Source organism: Macrotis lagotis, chromosome 1, assembly GCF_037893015.1.
Source record: "Macrotis lagotis isolate mMagLag1 chromosome 1, bilby.v1.9.chrom.fasta, whole genome shotgun sequence".
Classification (NCBI taxonomy): Eukaryota; Metazoa; Chordata; class Mammalia; order Peramelemorphia; family Peramelidae; genus Macrotis; species Macrotis lagotis.
This window is the reverse complement of record NC_133658.1, coordinates 249,794,332-249,809,892: the sequence shown is the minus strand read 5'-3', so window position 1 is coordinate 249,809,892 and position 15,561 is coordinate 249,794,332. Positions and strand designations below refer to the sequence as shown.

General features: G+C 36.7%; 1 protein-coding gene across 6 annotated transcripts in view; it reads right to left on the bottom strand.

Moving 5' to 3' along the window:
* Positions 1-15,128, bottom strand: part of NCOA3 (nuclear receptor coactivator 3) — a 203,899-nt gene extending 188,771 nt beyond the window's left edge. For 3 of the 6 annotated variants that reach the window (XM_074210191.1, XM_074210192.1, XM_074210186.1), the window contains exon 1: positions 15,027-15,128. The gene's annotated coding sequence lies outside the window, so the exon portion shown is untranslated. Of the gene's footprint in view, positions 1-14,614; positions 14,688-15,026 lie in introns of those variants that run through there. The other 3 variants (XM_074210189.1, XM_074210187.1, XM_074210190.1) reach the window with 3 other exon arrangements.
* Between the last annotated feature and the right edge of the window lie 433 nt (positions 15,129-15,561).

Below are 15,561 nucleotides of genomic sequence, written 5' to 3'. Positions count from 1 at the left end.
GTTTTTGATATGTTGAGTTTAATATATTTATAGAATTTCCATTATGAATGGTCCAAAAGGCATTTAGAGATAAGAGCCTGAAGGTCTGCAGATAGGTTAGGACTAGACAAATAAATCTAAGCAGCATCTGCATAAAGATAATACTCGAAAGGATGAGAACGGAAACTAGGAAAAGGAAAATTATTCCTACTGGCTGGTGAAATGGTGATTTAGTAGAAAATCTTGGGGAATAAGCAAAAACAGTAAACTTCAAAGCAGTAACACAAAAATCAAAAGCATGTCTATAAAATAAAATCCAAGAAGCAATAATAGAAAGGAATGTCCATACACAATAATTATAAAATATATAAAATAAAAAAAGGATCAATCTAGCAAAGTACCTAAATTTCTTGCATAGATCCAATTACAAAATGCTCCTTAAAGAAATAAAGGATAACATACGGAGCTAGAGGAACAGTCGATGTTCATGGCTGAGTCAAGTCAATAATAAAAGATTATAATGCTACCAAAGTTATTTTTACAATCTTAATGTCATACCAATCAAACTATCAAAAGGATATTTTACAAAACTTGATCAAATAGTAACAATTTATTTTGAGAAACAAAAAATCTAGAATATCAAATGAAATAATGATAAAAGGAGGATATGGAAGGAGAATATTTCCAGACATCAGATTATGTTATTAAAGGCAATCATCAAAACAATTTATTGGTTGAAAAATAAAGAAGCAGATCAGTGGAACAGACTAGATAGTGAAAACCAGAAACACTGTAACTCAATAATACAATGTTCAATAAACCAGAAAATAAATTACTTAATAAAGAACTCCTCATTTCATAAAAATTTCCAGAAAAAAAGCAGTTTAGCAAAAATTAGGTTTAGACCAACATCTAACATATTCCACAATAGATTCAAAGTGAATGTGACCCTCCTAATAAGAATCATGTTATTAAAAAATTAGAAAAGAAGCAAAAATATGTTTTTCATTACAGGAATAGGTAGATACTTTCTTTTTTTGTTTGTCTTTGCAAGGCAATGGGGTTAAGTGGCTTGCCCAAGGCCACACAGCTAGGTAATTATTAAGTGTCTGAGGTCGGATTTGAACTCAGGTACTCCTGACTCCAGGGCCAGCGCTCTATCCAGTGCACCACCTCAATGCCTGCCCTAGATACCTCCTTAGCAAAACAAAGGCTACAAATAGATTGCAAGATAACTTCTGATAACTTTGATTATATGACACTGAAAAACTTCTGCACAAATAAATTTAATGCACCTAGGATAAAAAGGGAAGGATAATGGAAGACAAGAGAATTAAGTATCCAAGATATACAGACAATTAACAGATATTCAAAAGACTCAAGTGGTCAAAAAATATGAAGTTATACACAAAAGAAAATTGCTAAACATTCATAACCATATTAATGAATCCTCAAATAACTAATAAGAAAAAATGCACTGATCAACACTACCCTGAGGTTTTACTTCACCCCCAAAATTGGAAATGATGACAAAGTAAATAGTAAATGTTGGAAGACAGAGGTTCACTAGTAGCTTGTTGGTAAAGTTATGAAATAGTTCAACCATTCTGAAAAGTAATTTAAAATAATGGCAAGAAAGGATTAAAATGTCCATATTCTTTAAACTTATAAATTCCACTGCTAATCTCATAGAAATCACTAATAAAAGTTCCCATATACACCAAAATATTTATAACTGCAACTTTTGTGACAGAAAACAATTGAAAACAAAGTACTGTAAATGTTCACTGACTGGGACATAAACTAAACAAACTGTAATATATGAATGGAATGAAATAAGAAATGACAAATATGAAAAACACAGAGAAGCATGGAAGATACTATCTGATGCAAACTGAAGCAAACAGAGCTTAAGAAGGGGAAAGTGAGACAGAATTTACATAATGACTACAGTGCAGTCAGTAAAAACTACAATAAAACATTTAAGAGAAAATGTTCCAAGTTACAAAGAATAAGCACTGCTCCAAAAAAAGATATAAAACATCACCTCACTCTTTTGCAAAAATAATATATTGTACTATTTTTAAGGCTTTTTCCTTCACTGATCAGTTTTGTTGATTTCCCTAAAAATATTTGTTATAGGGAATGACTCTTGGGGGGAGACACTGAGAGAAATTTTGATAATTTATAAAAAGATATCAATGATCATACCTGTTTATAATATAACTTGTTTTTCTTTGGTTCTCAATGAGGGTGGGGGGGCATGGAAGGGTGAGAAAACAAACCTTCGCTGATTGAAAATGAGAAAATGTAATTTTAAATAAACAAAAATAAAATTCTGTAAAAATTTATATTAAAAAACTTTTCCTAAACTGAATCAAATGTATAAACAGAACTAAGAAAACATACACAATTGTTATTCAGTCCTTTTTTCCCTGTCTTCACAACCCTATTTTGGGGTTTTCTTGGCAAAGTTATTGGAATGCTTTGCCATTTTTTTCTCTAGGTCATTTTACATATAAGAAAACTCCAGCAAAGGTGAAGTGACTTGTCTAGTATCACGCAGCTGGTGGAGGTCAAATTTGAACTCAGGAAGCTAAATGTTCCTGACTTCAAACTTGACACTCTATTCACTGAGCCATCGAGCTGCATATATACATATACATATACACATACATACACACATACACAAGTACAATAATGTAAATGCAAAAGAATCACCCCCCCAAAAAAGTGACTTTATATTACATATATTAATCAAATTGATCTTTCCAATAACCCTCTTGAGAAAGATGGTAACATAATCCCCATTCCTTATTTGAGAATCATAGGACTCAGAATTTAAGTGGCTTGCTTAAGGAAACAATTCTAACACATGACAAAGATGAGTTGATTTCTCCTAACTTTAAGTCCAATGATTTTCCCCAACTATAGTTGAATTATAAAACTAGATTAAATATTTTCAGTCTCTACTATATAACAGGTTGCTGCAGATACTACTACTAAAATATTGATATTTTAACAACTAAGATGCTTAAAATAATGCATTTTTAGAAATTTCATGATTTCACTATTATATATATGGCCATACAGTCCAGAGATCAAATTATGCACAAGGAAACAAATTTATCTACAGTTTTGTTAAAAAGCTGGCCAGAAGTCATTTTACCACTGATAGAATAGCTTCAAATTCCACTCAAGAGTGCAACTGCTTGACCGAAATAACAGCAGCATAAGCATGCCTGCATGTTATTAAAGGAAATAGTGGAAAATTTCACAGGCTGACATCCAGAACGTCTGCGGTTCTTTTTCATATTTCTTTCTTCCTGCAAAGCCGTTATTAGAACTGGACCAATTTTTTTTTTTAAGCTTGGAAATTTCCACTGTGTATGTGTCTTTTTTTTTAAACTAAGTCTTTAAAAATGTAAGCTGCAACAAGTTTTATGATTCTGGCATAATAAAATCAAGCATTAAAGCAACAAATGAATAAAAGGACACCCATAATCAAGACTATGAATAGTCAAAGTCAAGTTTGGAAGTCATTTCTTGCTTTATTTGGAGATATTTAGTTTTAAGCAAAGAAAGTAGCCAGAGAGGTATTTAGACTATTTGAGAATTTAATCATTTAAGTTCCAGATATGAAGAACATATTGTATAACAGATCTCAGTTTCTTTTCAGGGTACAGTGTAGCCATTCAAAATATCCACAATAGTATAACTACAAGGGGGGGGCACAAAAAGGGCAATATAAGGGCAAAAATTGTGCAATATAATATTGTGATCAAAGAGTAAATTCTATAATAATGAAGGTGAATTATAATACTATGGTTATTCAGTCTGAAATCAAGACAAAGTATTTATGAATGCTTCACACATAAGATTTAATATACTAGATGGTGAAGTTCTATATGCTTTTCATTAAGATTAGACCAAACAAATGATATTGGTTAATTTTTGCTCTTCATTTATACGAATACATGAGAAACCAGATAAGGCTTATTGATCCCTTTTTATTAAAGGGATAAAAAGGGAAGTTCCAGAGAACGAATTTTAATTAAAAAACAAAGACTTTAAAAAAGCCTAAATAATTGAATATCAATGCTCTACACATAGAGGGTTGGGGGGAGGTGAGAAGGAAGAGGAAAGCATCAATGCCAAAATACAAACCATTTCCAGATTCTAAAAATCTTTAAGAGAATTTTTTAAATTATTTTTTTGGTTGTCTTAATACTCCTTTTAAAATCACACTCCAAATTCAGTTGACAGCAAAAGAATTTACTTTATATGGAGTCTGAAAACATAAAATGCCTCACAGCTAGTAGAACTGTTAAGTAGAGGACTGCTTCAGATTTCAATTTATATTTATAGAAGAAAAGTAACTGCCCTACTCTAGCCCAACAATTCCACCTCAAAACAAGTATTCCAAAGAAATCAAAAATAGAAACAAAAGTCTAGTATATATTCATGCTCAAAACAGCATTCTTTTTGGAAGCAAAGAACTCAAAGTAAACAACCAATGATTGTGGAAAGACTTAAATAGGCTTTTAATAAATTATTATGCAGCAAAAAATGAAAAATGACAAATTCAAAGAAGCACAGAAAATATGTATAAACTGATACACAATAAAGTAAGCAAAATAAGGAGAATTTGCATAATGACTATTGCAATGAAAACAAAAAAGATCATTTAAAAAGTTGAACTCTAAATAATGAGAAACTAAAGGATTAGAGGAAAAAAAAAAACACCAATCTCTTTCCTGAGCAAAGATGGATGAAATCTCACAACCCTGCTTTTTGGGTAAATTATACCTATAAGTTTATACAGTTTCAACTTGGCCCTTTTATTCCCTAATCAATTCTCTTCTCCAGGACCCTGAAGCTTCAAAAACTATCTCCTTCTCAGGTCTGTTAGCTAACAGTCTTGTCCCTTTATTAAAAAATTTGAAGTCGGGCGGCTATGTGGCATAGTGGATAAAGCACTGGCCTTAGAGTCAGGAGTACCTGGGTTCAAAACCAGTCTCAGACACTTGATAATTACCTAGCTGTGTGGCCTTGGGCATGCCACTTAACCCCATTGCCTTGCAAAATCTTGAAAAAAAATTTTTTTTGAAGTCATCTAAAACAAATTCCCTCTTTTCCTGTTCTCTTCATCTCAGAACTCCTTGTCAATTTTTCCCTTCTCTCCTTATTTCAAGTCTGACAAAAGATGGCCTCTCACCTAAATCCTATCTCCCTCCTCTCTAGTTCAGCAGATGGTATCCCCAGTCACTCCTTTAGCCCCCCAATCTTCAACCTCTATGCAATGGTTCCTTGGGAGGTCTTTGAAGTCCATTTGATAGGGCTACTGGATGCTATTGTAGGGATTCTTGCAAATAGAAGGAAACTAGGCCAGACTTCTAAGGTTCCTTCTATAAGTAATTGTGATTTGGATGTAAGAGGTCAAGAACAAGGGACTCTGTCTTGGGGGGGAGGGAGGGAGGACAGGTGGAGGAGTTGCTGGGAAAGAGCAGAAGTAAGTAAGGCATAAAGAAATCTGACAGGTTGTGGGGCCCTTGAAGCCAGCAGGCATCCTGAAGGAGGGGACCAGGGAAGGAGTAGTGGAAAAGCATGTAATGACTCCTGCACAACTCTAATACTAACTTTTGTCATTCATCTGCTCTCTTTTTTTATGGGGGGAGAAGGGAGTCAATCAAGATTAAGTTGATTTGTTCAGGGTCACTGATCTAGTATCTGAGACCAGATTTGATCCCAGGTTCTCGTAACTTCAGGTCTGGTACTCTCTAGCTGTCCCTTAAACTGAGGCAAACAGGGTTAAGTAACTTGCTCAGGGCCACACAGCTAATGTCTCAGGCCAGATTTGAACTCTCCAACATGAATCTCCCTGACTTCAGGCCCAGCATTCTATCCATTGGGTCACATACCTGTCCTCTCTCTTGGTGTGTGACTCCTCTATGATGACTGCTCAACCTCCTAGCTTACCATCCATTACTATTAATACTCCCAAGGTTCTCTCTTGGGTCTTCTCCCTTTAATCTCTGAGTAACAGAATTCATCTTTATGTAGATGATTCCTGCCTCTATATATTCTGTCCCAGTCTCTAACTTGAGCTCCATTTCCACATCATCAATTGCCTATTTGACATTTCAAACTCTGATATGTCTCAAACACTTGTTTAAAATTTGATTATCTTCCCCTCTTCCAAATTTCTCCATTTCTCCCATAGGCACCACCATCCTTGCAATGTCTCAGGTTGGTAATCTCAGAACCTAGACTCCTCTATTCACATATCAAATTAGCTGCCAAATCTCAACATTTATATCTGCAACATCCTTCCAAAAGATCCCTTTCTCTCCATTCATTTAACCACAATACTAGCTCAGGTTCTCATTCCCTCTCTTTACTATTACAATCACCTCAGTCTTCTTGCCACAGTTCTCCTCTATACCGCTCAACTTTCAGTGATTTTTTCCTCTATACCACCCAACATTCAGTGATTTTCCTAAATCAAAGCAGGGTCAGCTTTCAACCCCAAACTCCAGTGGTTCCTTATTACCCTCCAGGATCAAATAAATTTTCATTTGAGATTTTAAAACTCTTATTACCTAGGTCCATCCGACCTCTATTACATACAATCTAACAAACATAACAATTTATTTCATATTCCTCACACAGGAGGCTCCATCTTCTCTGTCCATGTCTTTGTGTAGATCCCCATGTCTAGAATGCCTTTGTCCCCATGTTCAACTCTTTAGTTTTCCATGCTTCCTTCAAGTCTCAATTAGCATTTACCACTTTCTAACCTCCCAACCATCTACACTCACAATGGATGTTCCATTCATAGTTTTGTAATATGTGATATGTTCAAAACAATTTATTGTCTTTCTCCAAAAAACACTCCCCACTTCTAAACTTTTCTATTACAGATGAGGGCACATCCACAGCTCCTAACTCACTTGAATTTCTTCTCCCCTCCCCCATATTCAATCTGCTGCCAAGGTTTGCCCAGTCTTACCATCATAACATCTCTTGCATATGCCCCTTTCTATCCTCTTTTGCTGCCAAAGTGAAGGTCCTTAACACATAATCTCAGACTACTGCAATAGCCTGCTGCTTGATCTTCCTGCCTTGTTTCTCTCCACTTTATTCAATCCTTCAGTCAATTATCTAATTAATCTTCCTAAAATACAGGTCAAACCATGTCACCCTCCCTACTCAAACTCCAGTGACTACCTATCCCTTCCAGTTGCACATAACATGCTCTGTTTGGCTTTTAAAGCCCTCCAAAACCTGGCCCCTTTCCATCTTCCTAGTCTTCTAACTCATTTCTCTTTCCCTAACCCACCTACTCTGTAATTCAGTGACACTGCCCTCTTGGCTGTGGCTTGACCTAAACATTCCATCTCCAGTCTTCAGACATTTTCTCTAGCTACCCTCCATTCCTGGAATACTCTCCCTCCTCTCTTGCCTCCCTCTCAGTTCCAGCTAACATCCTACCTTCTACAAGAAGTCTTTCTGGATCCCCCCTAATGCTACTTCCATCCCTAGATTAATTACTTCCAATTTCTCCTGGACATAGCTGGCTTGTACATAGACGCTTTTATCTTATTACTCTCAATTAGACTGTTAATTCCTTGAGAACATGGGAGGTTTTTTTGTGCTTTTGACTCTCCAGCATTTAACAGTGTATGGTTCATGGCTGGTGTTCAATAAATGTTAAATGACCAATTGACAACCCAACTTTTTCTACTACCCACCTATTGCACTTACCTTTCTGCATCACTCAACAGAAAATAACATATTAAAAAATAAGTATCTTGTGGACAAGCACAAGGCATTTTATATATTCTAGTGTCTTGCACACAAAAGCCCTTATTTCTGTTACTTGAAATAAACTGAAGTAATTGCCTTTCTTTTAGCTGTGAGAAAAATATAGAAATCATGTCTCTCTACTTTTCCCACAACTCACCCAAGAGAAGTATTTAATAAACTTGCTGAGTGGCAACTAAATGAATTTGGTAGTGGGGGGGGATTCAAATATGATGCCAAGAACAAGAATAGGATACTCAAATAAGGAACTGCTTTTGAAGAGGCAGATGAAGAACAATGAATTCAGATCTTATTCTGAACCTATAACTTGCCCCAAACAGACCAAGTATGTGAGGGTGATGACAAAGTACATGGAACAGCAATTTACCTAATTGAATTCTCCTTATATTCCATGTCATCTAACACAGCCTTAACTCCTGGTAAAATTATTAGTCTAACTGACATCCTTTACCCTCCATATTATATGAAGATGACACACCTGAACTACCCCACATTCCCAATGGAAAGGACATGCATTTGAGCTGTTTTTCCCATTAATGACTACCCATTCCCCCACATTCACTTAGACATACTTGCTCAAACATTCAACCCTGGGACTGCATGGAGTTAGTTTAAGTTAAGGTTTACCTTAAAACAAAATGAAGGTGTCCAGTTTCTTTCCTCCCTTTATTAAGGAAATCTAATCAGACAGAAAAAGTAAAAAAACTTAAATATGATTTTCTACTAAAAAAAGTTTATGAATTTTGTAAATCTTTCAAATAAAATTTTGTAAATGCAATCTATAAAATAAATTGGGAATAATTCACTTTAATGAATAATTCTAATAATGACAACAAATTTACCCAAGTTTTTAAAGGACATCTTGCTCTGATTTTCCTTGAACCAAATACAAGAGAACATTAATATACTAGGCCCATAAAAGTTGATTACAAACAGTACTTTTAAGAGTTAATTCATAGGCTTTCTTGTTACCAAACTTTTTATGCTGAATCAGCATGGGAACTAGCACACAGCATCATCCCATTGTCTAGTGAAAACAACTCGGCTCACTCAGTATTTGGCTAACAGAACTACAATAAAAAGAACTACACTCACAGATCCTTTTAGGTACAAACAATTTTAGGGTTTAGAAGAGCCTTAGAGGTCACATATTTTACAAATGGAAAACAGGAGGTCCTAAGAAGTGATTCTGTCCAAAGTCACACACCAAATCAGGAACCAAATCAGAACCAGAACCCACTAATTCTGTTTTCACTATACCTTCAGTTACCTGAATCACAATCCCCTGAAGATGATATGATCTTCATTTAACTAGAAGAATTCAGAGCAAAATGATTTGAGCAAAACTAACAAGTTATTCCAGATTTTTGTTAAAAGATTTGCCTGGACATGGTTGAAATTTGGAAATACTAAAAAGATAAGATAAAGAAGCCAGTTTAGCACATCCATAAACCTATATGATATGTGATTATTTGTTCTGAAATGGTAGAGGCATGGAGATTATGTGCTTTCTCATGAATGACACTTTTAATTATTCAAAAATTTCACTGTATGAAATAAACATCATTTATTAAATAAGCTATTCCGATGCCCCAAAGCAAAAATTAAGTTTTATATCAATTAAGAGTTTTTAAAATATTTGCTCACTTTTCTCTCTCTTTTTGCTAAAATTTCTTTTTTCTTCTTCACTTCTCTGACTCTTTGTTCTAATGTTCTCAAATGCATGAGATGGAGGAACAATACCACAATACAACTGCAGGCTTCCTGCCTACTGCTTAGCCATTATTCTTCAGGACTTGAGAACTTTCAAAACAGTCTTGGGCTGCTTTGAAATTCCCTCTTTCAGATTTTCCCTCCTTCATGGAACATCTATTTAAAAGAATGACTTCTAAAATAGCCTGTCAAAATGCTGTGTCCAATCACAATTGCCAAGGCAAACTAAAATGTCAACCTTAAAGATGGAGGCCTCATTCTAAAGTTGGGAGTCCAGAAGAAAGTCTAACTACAGCCATCCAAGCAGGGGAATAGTGTTTTTCTCATCTGCTTAATATAAATGAAGGACATTTATAAAATGCCTATATGGTTAAGCTAAGCAAATTGTCATTACTTTTATTTTTACATATAACCATGCTAAGATCTAAGGAGATAAAGTTTCAAACTATACAGAACTGCAATAATAAATGTAAGACTATATAGTTTCTTTATACTTTTTAAACAAATGTTAGCTTTAGGACAAGCCTCTTCACAAACAAGTAGGTCAAAAGAGTGGGGAAAGATATCTAAATGGTTCAAAAATAAGAAATCAGCAGTAAATGGAAAGTCCTCAGGAAGATTCCCTTTACCTTTAAAGTGGTAGTTTAAAATCACACTTGCTAATTAACTTGCTGGCAACAAAGTTAAACCAATAAACCAAACAAGGCACTAACAAAAATAAGCAGTAAGAATAAAGAAATGTTGGCCCAACATAGAACTCCAGGTCATTTAAAAGACTGAAGCAATATTGTTTCTTTTTTTTAATACACAGAAGAAGTTAAAAACCTCACAGTTAACTCAAATATTTCATATATCTTTAAAATATCATTTAAAAAATCTCAATGTTTTGTAACAATAATTTTAACCATTAACCTACTTATGTCAAGTAATATTAAAATAAAGTCAAACAAAAATATTTGAATTGTCCAGTGAACTTTGCTACAAGGAGGATTTAACTTGTATTATCAACTTTCAATTACTTCATTGAAGTTTACCCTCAAATCTGAGCATTTTCACCTACCCAACCCACCAATCCAGCACAATTATTCAATCTATCAATAATAAAACCCAGGGGAAGAGTAGAGTATACATTGTTTTATTAATGTTGCCTCACTTCATTAATATGAGCAATCAAAAGTTAACTTCAGCGTTCTGGGAATATTTTCCAAAGTGTTTGCAAAAACTCAGACTTCCAAATACTCTTCCAAAGTCTCTAAGTAATGAAAATAAAACATTCCATAATGTAGACAATAGTGATTACCTTCCAAGATCATAGATAATGGTAGTTTAATCCCTTCACATTCTCTATAAAGAATTTTCAAAATACCTGCTTCAAACCTCAGCAATGTTAAATGAAGAAAATATCCACTTATCTTTTTCCAGAAGAAAATCCTGGGACTTGGAAAAACTGACCAGTCCAAGATCACAACTAGTATGTGTTTTCTCTGATTTTAGGAAGGAGGAGAAAGCTTTTATAAGGAGTAATATGTAACATCAAGATGCAAGGTGGTTGGGAGGAAAGTTATGTAAATACTGATAGAAAAAATTAGAAGCTTTGCTTATGGTTTTATTTTTGGTGTGTTGTTTTGTTTTGTTTTTTGGTAAGACCTACTTAATGGCCAGCTCACTACACTACTTCTATTGCCTCTAGGCTACAAAGTTGGCACTATTGAGAATGAAACAAACCTTTATTACTGACCCATCATAAACTGGGAGTGGCAGAAAGATAGTTATGGAACTGAGTTAGTGCTGAGAAAGATCAAATAGGGTCACAACTCTCAATTATCTGGAATCAGATTATCTAGTTTGTGGATAAGCCGGCCTCTTAGCCACTGCCTGTTCTCTCCACTCCTGCTGGGAATCTTTTGGCCCTTTCACTGCTCATTTAACATCTCCACCAGAAGGAAGAGAAAGGGGAATAAATTAAAGTCAATTCTATCATTTGTTAGTAGACTGAAATTAAAGTTAGATTACAAATCCTATTTATTGAAAATTTAAGAAAGAACTTCTAGGAGAGTTATGTTAAATAAAAGTCATCAATTATTTCCAGAGAGGCAATGAGGCACAATAAAAACTGTAGGAAAGATTTACAACAAACAATACTATAGCCAATCACAAGATTGTTCCTTGACTCTAAGAATGATAAACAAAGTAATATAAATTAGCTATTGCATATCAAATACAATGATTTTTTTAAACCATTTTATAAAATAGAAAATGAGCAAACTTTCAAACTTCAACATAGTTTTTCCCTTCTCCTAAGAATCAGGATTATTATTTGTAGCTTTTTCTTTCACCTATTGCACTCTAACAGGAAAAAAAAAAAGAATCACTCATACTCTGGAGTCATATCTGCTCAAAACACTGACCTTTTTTAACATCACAGAAAACATAGGAAACATTGGATAGCACACTACAAAAGTAAGTTCAAACCCAAAATAGGTAACAGTAGACCTAATGTTAAAGCCTATTAAATCTAGAGTTCAACTTCAAAGTTGTTCAACAACTCTTGCTTTTCCAGTCCCAGGAAGCTTATTAACAAACTAACAATTGTATTGAATTGTGGTAGCTTTGCTATGCAGACAAACAGCCATTGGAAGCTATATTTAGTTTAAATTTGCAACAACTTAAAGTTCTCAAAATGACTGTAAATGCTCTAAGCAAAGTTTAAAATCATTCAATTCTAACAGCATTGCAAATACTAAATAAAGGCATCACTTTCACAACTAATTATGGTTAAGGCAATAGAATTTTTATCTTTAGACTGAAAATTAACAAGTGAGGAGATCTTCTCAAAAGACTTATCCAAACTGTAATGGTCATAAATCAAAGGGGAAAGATTCTACAAATAAATGGATAAATTTTTAAACCCTTGGCTTTAGACTAACCCAAATTCTTGACATTTCATTTTGCAGGTGAATCTATTTTCAAATCTCTGATTAAGTATACACCCTGGTTTTTTTCAAAGGGGAGTCTGTAAATGGTCATTTCAGTAATTAACTTTTACATCAAAACTCACATAAGAAAAAGTGATCAGCATCACATTTCTTATTTCAAACACAATTCTACCTGTGGTATTTTTTGGGGGGGTAGGGAAGAGGTTGAATGGAATTTGGATTTGTTTTTGTCCTTGAGGAAGAATGGAGGAAGAGGCAACCATCTAAAATCTTATAGCAGCATTAAAGAGTACAGTCATCTCCTACATGGAAACATTCTTGATATACTTATTTACAAACTCCTGGGAATGGTTATCACATAATTTTTGTTTATGTGAGTATGTTCCAATCTGTATCAGATTTAAAATGCAACAGTTTCAGAATTTGAAGGTTTCTGTATCAGAACTCAGCAGGCTATTGTAACAAAATTTCATATATATATATATACACACACACACACACACACACACACACACACACGTAAACTATTCTGCATTTCAAAGACTGTAGTTAGGGAATGCCTGACATGAGTTATTTCCTAACAGATCTATCCCAGAAATCTTATCTACACTCTATAGTCTTCATCGCCTTCCTTTCTTGTGATTTGGTAAGTTGGAAGCTGTATTAATTTTTTATATTATAGACAATTAAGTCATTTCTTTCCTCAACATTATACAAAATACTTGATCACTTAGGATCAGGGCAACCTAGATTACTGCTCATTTAAATGCAGGACCTGAGGCAGCCGGCAGTGTCAGAGAGAGTATAGTGTTCAATATCATTTTACATGTTACCAACAGAGGGTTCATCTTACACACAAACAATGGGCACTGGCAGGGTGTCTTCACCCTCCTGAAGCCCCACAAATTGTATTTCTCCCTAAAATGATTACAAGATAAGAGGGCTATGGATTATTCAAAAGTTCTTTTGTAGCTTACGGGCAATTTTTAAAAAATCATTCAAAATGCAAGATTCCTAATTATGTTTTTCTCCCTCTTCGATTTATTTTTCTGCCCTACCTACTTACTGAATAGGATATACACAGAAAGATTTTAAATGAGCAGTTCAAGATAACAGATTAAATATTTCTAAAGCCAACAATGTACAAAAACTTACAGGTTTTTTTTGCCAAAAAATATATTTTGTGCCTGTGTATATGTGCAAGGATGGTTTCTTAAAAAGGGATAATTTCTTCAAATTTTAATTTCTAATCTAGTGAAGTTCTTCAATGAACACGTAATCTTTGCAGTATTAGGTGGAGTATTCTAAACTGGGTATATCTTTCTCTTAATGAAAGAGAAACTCAGGAATCTTGCTCAATACTACCTCTGCCCTCATCTCATTCAACCCCATTTGAAACCAAAGCAGCGAGACAGCTGGTATTTTGCCTTCCCATTTTCTTACAGTACGATGTTGGTCACAAAAACAGGTTGGTCTAAAGTACAGGGCAAAAATGCAAAATAATTCCACACAGGAAAGGGGGGGAGAGAGCGAGAATGCGAGAGAGAGGATTTCACTAAGGAAAGAATCCCTGGTTAACTTCATGGCTATTCTATCATAAACTCAATACTTTTTTTTTCCTCCACCCTCTTCATCTTGAACAACTTCGTCACTCTCCAATATCTTCTTTAGAGTGGATTAGAAATAGCTACTTGAAAGACCACATTTTAGGAACATTGGGTAAACGAAAGAAGCCCCAGTGTGTTTAATCATTAAAACAAAACTTTTAACCTTAGTGAGCCCGAGAAGAGGAAGAATTACGGCCAAAGCCCAAATTTTACTCGGACTTATCTGGCCGCTTCTTTGCCTTCCCTTGTTAGCCAGGGACCCACCTTTCCAGGGATGACTTGACGGGTAGAAAATTGTCGTAGGGGCCACTTGGGAACAAAAATGGTCCCTATTTTTTTTTGGGGGGGGGGAAGTACAGCAAAGCAACCCCAACAGGTTTGTTGGGATTTTCCTCGCCTTTCCCTTCGGGGGAAACTGCTGCTTTCTAAGTAGCCAAGCCCGGGAAAGGCAGCGGCAAAATAAACTTTAGGGAAAGGGGAGGGAGCGTCCGCCACGAGCCCCGCTGCCCCTCGCACCACTCCCGGGCGCCCCCCGCCCGCGACACCCCCTACCTCCGCTCCCGCGGGTCCGGGCGTCCGTGTGTCAGCCGGCGGCGCCTCTGCCTCTGCTCCGAGCCGCGGTCCGCCCGCCTCAGCCGCCCTGGCAGCGCGGGCGCCCCCCCACAAGACCCCCCCTCTCCCTGCCCAGGCTTGGGGCGCTCCGAGGGGTAAGGACGCGGGGACGCTAGCGACGGGGCTGGCCGCCCTCCTCCTCCTCCTCCTCGCCCTCCTCCTCCTCCTCCCTCAACCCTTCGCCCCCGCCCCGTTTTCCGTCTCCTCCTCCTCCTCCTCCTCCTCCCCCCCTCCCCCTTCTTCTCCTCCTCCTCCTCCTCCTCCTCCTCCTCCTCCCCCCCTCCTCCCCTCCTCCTCCTCCTCCTCCTCCACCACCTCCACCTCCTCCACCTCCTCCTTTATCTCCACTCACCTCCCGCCGCCATCTTCTTCGCTGGTCGGATTTAAATAGGAAACTCGCCCCCCGAGCGGCGCCAGCACCTCCGAGGAATAGGCGGCTGAAGCTGGTGCTCCAGGAGCGGCGCGCGGACCGCTGGGAGATGTAGTCCCGAGGCCCCGCCCCGCACTACAGATCCCAGAGGACCCTGCGCCCAGGGAACCAGCCTTGAGATCTCTTTAGCCCCAGGTTGCCTTTTCCGAAGCATCTCAGCGAAGCGCTTGGAGAGAAGATCAGAAAAGGTCAGAACTGGAAGGATCATGGGATCCTGGGATTTAGAAATAGGAGGGAACTTAGAAATCCACAGGATCTCCAGACTGGAAGAACCATTATAGGTTATGTAGGCCAACTTGTTCTTCATTAGGTATTCCTTCTACAATATTCCCAACAGGTAGAGTCTGACACTTCTAGCTACTGAGGTAACCCGTTCCACCTTTGAGTCTAATCTTTGAGGTTCCTAGATGGATCAGTGAAAAGTATGATTGGGGGGGGGGGGGGGGCTAGGTGGCGC